This window comes from Pygoscelis adeliae, unplaced genomic scaffold (assembly GCF_000699105.1).
Source record: "Pygoscelis adeliae isolate BGI_AS28 unplaced genomic scaffold, ASM69910v1 Scaffold87, whole genome shotgun sequence".
Taxonomy (NCBI): Eukaryota; Metazoa; Chordata; class Aves; order Sphenisciformes; family Spheniscidae; genus Pygoscelis; species Pygoscelis adeliae.
This window is the reverse complement of record NW_008825098.1, coordinates 4,958,127-4,965,567: the sequence shown is the minus strand read 5'-3', so window position 1 is coordinate 4,965,567 and position 7,441 is coordinate 4,958,127.

Below are 7,441 nucleotides of genomic sequence, written 5' to 3'. Positions count from 1 at the left end.
TGCTGAATGATTGTATGACTCAGTTTGAATATGCAAATGCTAGTCTGCTTTTGAGTTACGAGTTGCAGGTCAGATTTTGCTATCAAACTTTAACAATTAGTTTGTTAACAAAGAACAGGTACAGCCACTCAAATTTTTGTTTTCTAGGGAACTATGGAGTGATGTTATCTTTGGTTTATATATTTATATGTGTGTGTACGCACTTTGTCAGATGCCATCAGGCCATTATTTCAGTGTAGGTTATGAAATCCCTTCAGTAAACTTTGTGTGTCTTACTTTTTCTTAATTCTTTATGTAAAACTGTGATTAGTTATATAGAAATTAGAATATGAGTTAGAAGTTGGTGTAAATTCATGGGGGGGATGTACCCTGTTACTGTGATCTTTCATTTAAAGGGAGCCAAATACCATTTTGCGTCTAAAGATTTGGGTTCAATTTTTTGTTTCTTCTGAAGTGCCGTCACTAACTTGTAAACAGTGCAAAGAGCTACTGCATTGCCCATGTCCTGCCCTAGGTATTACTGACGTCAGTGGGTGTTGAATACAGCAAAATAGAACCTCGACGTCATGTCGAGGCAGGTACTGTAAGTTAAGGAGGAAATGTATTTTCAAAGGGGAACGAATAGTTTGTTAGGCTTTGGTAAAGAAAGGCAAGTACTGAAAGAGAATAAATAACAGGTTTATTTGTCTTTCGAAGAAATTCTTCCTAAGCGAGTTCAAAACATTTGTAGTTTTTAAGTTTTCATATGCACGCCACACATTTCCTCCCAACTACTGTCATCAAATCCAAATTAATTAGTTATACCTGTGTAAATGAAAATAAGCTTAGGTGTAGCCTGAGAGCTTGGGCTCATATACAGCAATAGAAATAGATTATTGTATTGTCTTTTAAAAAATAATTAATCCCCTCTAATGGCCAGGTAGACATAGGAAGACAGCCAAACACAGTATGTAAAAGTCTGTTTCTTACTTGCATCTGTACCAATGACAACGCCAAATACTTGATCCCATTGCTGCTAATAACATTTTGCTATCGATTTTGAGATCAGAAATTAGTCTTAACTGAGGGTATCACGTAAATAAACAAGTTTGTAGTAAGTCTCATATGAATTTAGCGGGCAGAGCTTTACCATTTTCCTTCCTTTCTAAAGCTGTAATAGAATTCCTGAACACTATTGAAATTGTGCGATCTTTTTAGGAAACACTTAGCCCATGTTGACTTGTGAACCTGCAGAAACAAATGCCATCATAACGGCTTTTCATTTTATGTTAGCTGCCAAATAAGAAGCAAGGATCTAGCTCTTGCCCCCATCAGGTTTACAACCATATAGCTCAGTCATTTTGAACCACATCAGAGAATGAAGGAGGAGAAATCATGCTCAAAACTTCATTCACTGTCTGATGTGTACATAAATGTTTATGATGCAAAAGATGCAAGAAATATATCTTCCCAGAAGGAGATAATGTATTTAATTGTTTTCAAGTATGTTGCTTTTGCAGCTTTGTATGTAATAAAGCAGAAGTTAATTTTGTTAAAAGGAATTGACAACAATAAGCAGTTCTAAAATATGAAGCACTTCAGTTTCCCCGGTAGACTTATGTACATGTGTAAACCAGGGTAACTGTGAATGTTAAATGCCTCTTCAGCTAAGCAGATGGCATTAGTGCAAATAAGAGGATTCTTTGCTTTGTGAAGAAGAGGGCACAGAATTGGAGATTTAGGGGCAAATTATGCTGGACTGTCAGTTGTACCAAGACTAAGGAAGTACCGCACATAATTTAAAAAGCCCGAGGGGAATAAATTCCAGGCATCAACAAGGAGAATTCTTGTAGCATTGGATATTGTGCTCTGCATCCAACATATTTTTTTACTTGTCTTTTTCCACCCTTTTGCCAGGATTTGTGAGGAGCCTCTAATGGCAGATTAATGACTTCCCTACAGCACCCTGCTAAGTGAACTTAGTTGGGGATAACCAGACTTGTTAGAGCTCTGTTCCTCTAATTTCAGGTGGCCAAAGCAGAGGCCAGACTCCTACCCTAGCTGTGCAACTCTGTTCTTTTACCTACTCTGATAGACATGCTTTGGAGTTATGATTTCAGTAACTATCTCTGGAAATCTTCTGTTGAAATAGCAAGATGTTCAAATGTTCCACAGCATTTCTTGGAACTGGTAATTTATTTCCGATTTGTTTACCCGATTCAGAAAAATATCAGATTTTTGAAATCTGTTATTTTAACAATTACCCATTCAAACTAGGTTTTGATTTTTCTTAAACACAAAAATAAAAATATTCATTGTACAGATTGCTGTGGAAAGGGCTTTTCATGCAAGGTAATGTCAGCTCTGGATGCCCTCTTAAAATAGGTTCTGTTGTTATGAAGGTGGCTTCTTTTACTAAACCTGAAGATCTCCCTCCAGAATAGCTGTATGCAATAGATGAGGAAAGCTTGGAAGACGGATTCTTGGAACGGTTTAAGTTGTTTGGCCCAAAACTTTTAGAAGCTGATCCCCTCATTTCATAGTTCACATAGTGACCATTTATGGTACTGTTGCTCTGAAAAACCAAGTCCTAGAATAAAAAATATATAAAACTAATATATAAAACTCTAAAAGAAAACCTGAAGGAGAGATTTCTATTTGTAAGGTGTTACCAACTTTTCTTTATGGTGGCATCATTAATTTCTGAAAAGAATTGGTTTTATTTTAATAAAATAAACATGAAGGTCTGATTCACTCATTACATATGCTAGCGTAAATGTTATGGGGAATCACACATTAGCATTCCACCTATTCATCTAGAAGTTGCAGCTGTCACCAGGGCATACTACATCTTCTAACAGCAAGTGAAGAACTGTGAAACAAAAATTACTTGTAATCCTTAATTGGGTATAGTGTTGCTTAGCTTAACAGGGTATATATGAGTACAAAAAAGCAATCGCAAGCATAGTACTGCGGTTCCGTTATGAGATGTACAAAGAGTTGTCAAAATATAATTAAGAACTGAAATATTTCTTGTACTCCTAAATCATTTCTTTACCAAATGATCTTTGTATTTTCTTCATCCTATTCTACCGATGGCAGAAATACACTAGTGTGTTCTGTGTTTTATTAGGAATTATGTCAAAGCAAAGTGTTGCACTGTGTTCAAGAATATTATATAGTGTTTTACTATCCTGCTGCACATGTTTTTAATTCAATATTAAACTCCTACTGGCTTATTGTTTTTGCTGATCCTCATGCTGTATTTCAGTTTTGAATTCCAGTTCAATTTGTTGCAGATCCCGGTAGTTTCACTAGCTTTAAAAGGAAAAAAAAAAAGTTATAAAAATGTGTATTTCATCAAGCTTATGGTGACTTAAAGACAACACTGTGATATCTAAGACCTTAGTCTTTCACTAGGTTCTCAAAATATCAGAGTTTCCTTGATCACCCGTTATCAGTCCAGAGCCCTGGTAAATTTCTGTGCTGGAAGCTTGGAAGTCCTGCAAACTAGAGCAGACCTGGGAGATTTGGATCTCAGGCTACCAGATGGAAGCTTCAAAATTTGTATTTTCCATTATAAAATGACACTTTTGTCAATTGAAATTTGGCTTTAAGCAACCTTAGATGTTAGCAGAAATGCTTCAGGTTCTTTATATTGAATTCATGCTGGCATGAAGAGCTGTGATGATGTGCTATTCTTTCCTGTAAGTATGAGTCAAGTTTGGAGGATAGAAAAAAGAAAAAATAGAAAATCCTGCAATTCCTTTCATTGGAGTGTTTTGTGTACTGCCAGTAACGTTATTAACGAGCATGGCATGGAAGTGTCCATTCTGTTTGTGAGCTTTAATCCACAGTTTTACATTTGAAAAATGCTTTGGCTGTCCCTGCAATAGCATAGGATTCCTAATATTCTTTTTTGCTGAGATCCGTCAGTAACATTCAAGAGTTGTGAGCTGCTGAGAAACACGTAGGAGAATCACGTATTTTCAGAAATACAATCCAGTTGTATTGCACAGTATGTCTGTTAGTGATCATTTGCCAAAAAGAATGAATATCCATTTAAGTATACATATACATATGTGTGTAATTTCCCCTGAAGATGTTCTGAATTTTGTAGCCCAAACTATTAGTCTTGAGGAGAAAACTCTTTTGTTTTTAATAAACTTTATGTTGTCTTAGATTGCTTCCTGTGTAAAGAAAGATGTTGCTAGCCTTAAAGATTACAAAAATATCTTCAGTCCTCTCACTTTTATATATGCCTATGTATAAAAGTATGTGTATGTTTGTAGTTGATATAAAAACACCTTTGTATTTATCCAGTGTTTCAATTCAAACTTTACAAATCTGAACAGTTCTCAGAATAACTCTATGAAGTATGTCATTGTAGTTTTCCCCTGTTGTAGATGAGGAAATTGAGGAAGATAAATGAAAGGTTTGGTTCTTCTACTAGCATTTGTTTGTCTTATAGTAACACATATACTCTTTTATGTGCCTTTTAATTCGCTTTTATATCTATATACTCATTGACTTCAAATAAATGAATCTGTGATTAAGGGTTGACACAGACCCATCAAGACTAGAGTTATGACTTAGAGTGTCAAGTTTTTGCCTGTTTTAGCAATGACTTATAGCTAGGGTAGTTTGGAGACATTTGCAGTAACCTGGTACTTACAGGTTGCCTCAGATAGATTTGTGTAGTGTAGCTTTTATCATTAGATTTGTCAGGCAGTTCTTGTAAAAAGGCTTGTTTGGGTACTGATGGAGCCTGGCATGCACAGAAACTATTTAAGAGACTACAGGATGTGCAAGGCGGGGATAGGAAAGAAAGAAGGATAAGATTCTCAGAGAAATGTATGTTGGTATTTCACTAAAATACGTTTTTCCCAAGCATTAGCATATGCTCAAGTTAAAAAAATTACCTAGGTTGTGGAATAATTTCATTGCTCTTAATCTGCAGAGGTTATACTGCAGTCTCAGAAGCCTTTCTGTCCCTTAGGCTATATTTTACACAGCTATGGCTTTATACTAATATTTTATTGCCACTTTCTTTTAACCATTCATGATTTAAGTAATCTAACACACCACTTCTTTTACAGTAGCATTTTATAGTAGCATTTGCAGACAACACTAAAAGAATATCTAAATCTTTCTTTGGCATTCTACTACCTTGAATGAGCAAATGTATCCTGTACTGAGTAGTAAAGTTTGGAAAAGAAAAAACAGTGTATGTACAGGATGACATGCCTTTGAAACACTGAATGAAACTCGGGACATTGCTTCTGAAAAAAGTGTGGATTCACCACAGTAAATGGAAGAATGCAATTGACCTCCCCTATTTAAAAGTCTGTGTTAAAATCTATTTGCTGAAATTGAGTTTAGTGTTGAAATACAGCAAATGTATGTTAGCAGCAAAACCTTGTTTGTATGTGAGCGATCCAGTTTTGCTCATTTACACAAGCTCAGCCTTTATTACTTTAACGTAAAAATGCCTTGGTATGATAGCAGGTATGGGCCAAAATTCTTCAAAAAGGGTACCAGGCTTTTAGTAGCAGATTCTTTGAAATTAATCTTAATGCTTTCAATAATGAATTTTGGGTTGTTTTTAATTTCTTCCAAAGGAAGAGATGGGGAAATGGGAGAATCTATGAAAACAGAATGAAATGGGTATGGGTCACAACAATCAAGTTGGGTTTTTTTTCCTTGAATTGGCTTACTTTTATTTCACTAGCTGCCTTGTTTTCAAACTAGTCCTTATTTCAAGTAGATGAACAGAGAGTTTTTCAGGTATTTCAATCATTTGTTTCTGTGTGGTTATGATTTTTTTGTAGAGCTGTACCCTATTGCAGCATCTGTTAATGAAGTACATACATCCTCTCCTGGACCCTATTGGCGGTCAAAGGAGGATCTGCCTGGTAGATTTTTGCTATTTCTCTACTCAGTAATAATGGAGACAGTAAAGTTGAAAGATCCAGAAGGCTAGGAAGATTGGAAGACATATTTCAATGACCACAGGTACTTCTCTTGTAGGTAGTGACTGGCAGTGGCAAATCTCCATTGCTCTGAAGCTCTCCCCTTCCCTTGCTTTCTTCCTTTGCCTGTTTTCTTCAAAATGTTTGAAGTTCAGTCTGTCATCCTCATCAAAACCGTTCTTTTAAGTCAAACAAAAAAGACCAAATGAGCAAAGGACACTGTCATTTCAGCTGAATTATCTACCAGGCTGCTAAGCAATCAGGGAAGCACTAGAGGTCTTTGAATTACAGAAGCCACTGTTCAAGTTTTAGGTAAAAAGTGACTGAAACATTAGAATGTGAACTACTGTTTCTGAAAATAACAGGAAGTTGTTAACTCCCAGTGAGGAGTTGCTTTCTTACTAAGCTTCTAGGAAAAAATGAGAGAGCTGGCCTATGGATAAAAATCTACCAAAGGAAGTATAAAAAATATTTAATGGTGTATTTTTTATCTCAAAAATCTGGAAAAAGGATTTCATGAGTTTGATTGGCAGGAGGTGTAATTTTTTCTTTTCAATTTCTATTGTGTTGGGAAAGAAAGCCAGAATGTATTTCCATGATCCCTGCAGTTTTATAAGCCCTAAATTCCACCGGACTATATTGGTCTTCCTTTTAAGTCTTTTTCTCTTTTTTTATTATTGTTTTCCCAAGTTCTCATTTGGGTTTGGAGCATATTAATTGCTTCCATAAAGTAGAATGTTTTGATCGGGTTCAAGGCTTCAATACCTAATGCATCTGCTTAGCCCAGGAAGGATACCAGGCTTTTTGAGCAAAATAGCTCTGTATTTGTACAGTCTGCTTATTGGCTGCTTACTGGTACAGTCCTCACTGGTGAGTACAGAAAACTCCTCTGGAGTGGTACTATGCCATTGTTATTCTAATAAATGGGGCTAACTGGGAGGTTAAGCAGTGCGAGTTATTTTTGTTCCTTTGTTTCATATACCTTTTAATGTTCAATGCAAAATAAAAGGCGTGAAGTCTGTGGCAATAAAAACTGTTTAGAGCTATAACTTCTTTCCTGCTTCAGTAGTTTGACACAACAATAAATGCAGTTCTTCTGAGGAAAAGGTGAAGCAATATACCTTGAAAACTCTTTGCACTCTAGTTGTTCTTATTGTAAAATTTGAAAGCAGCCTGTCATTTTTCTCTGTCTTCCTGTCACCCAAACATGCTTTTTTATAGTTGTTTAATACATTGCTCCTTGAATTTCTGTGGCATCATTTCTGTTGACTGCAGTGAATATTTATTAATGAAAGCACAAGACTCTAGTCATAGAATCATAGAATCATTAAGGTTGGAAAAGACCTCTAAGATCATCGAGTCCAACCGTCAACCCAACACCACCATGCCCTCTAAACCATGTCCCTAAGCGCCTCAGCTACACGTCTTTTAAATACCTCCAGGGATGGTGACTCAACCACTTCCCTGGGCAGCCTGTTCCAATGTTTAAC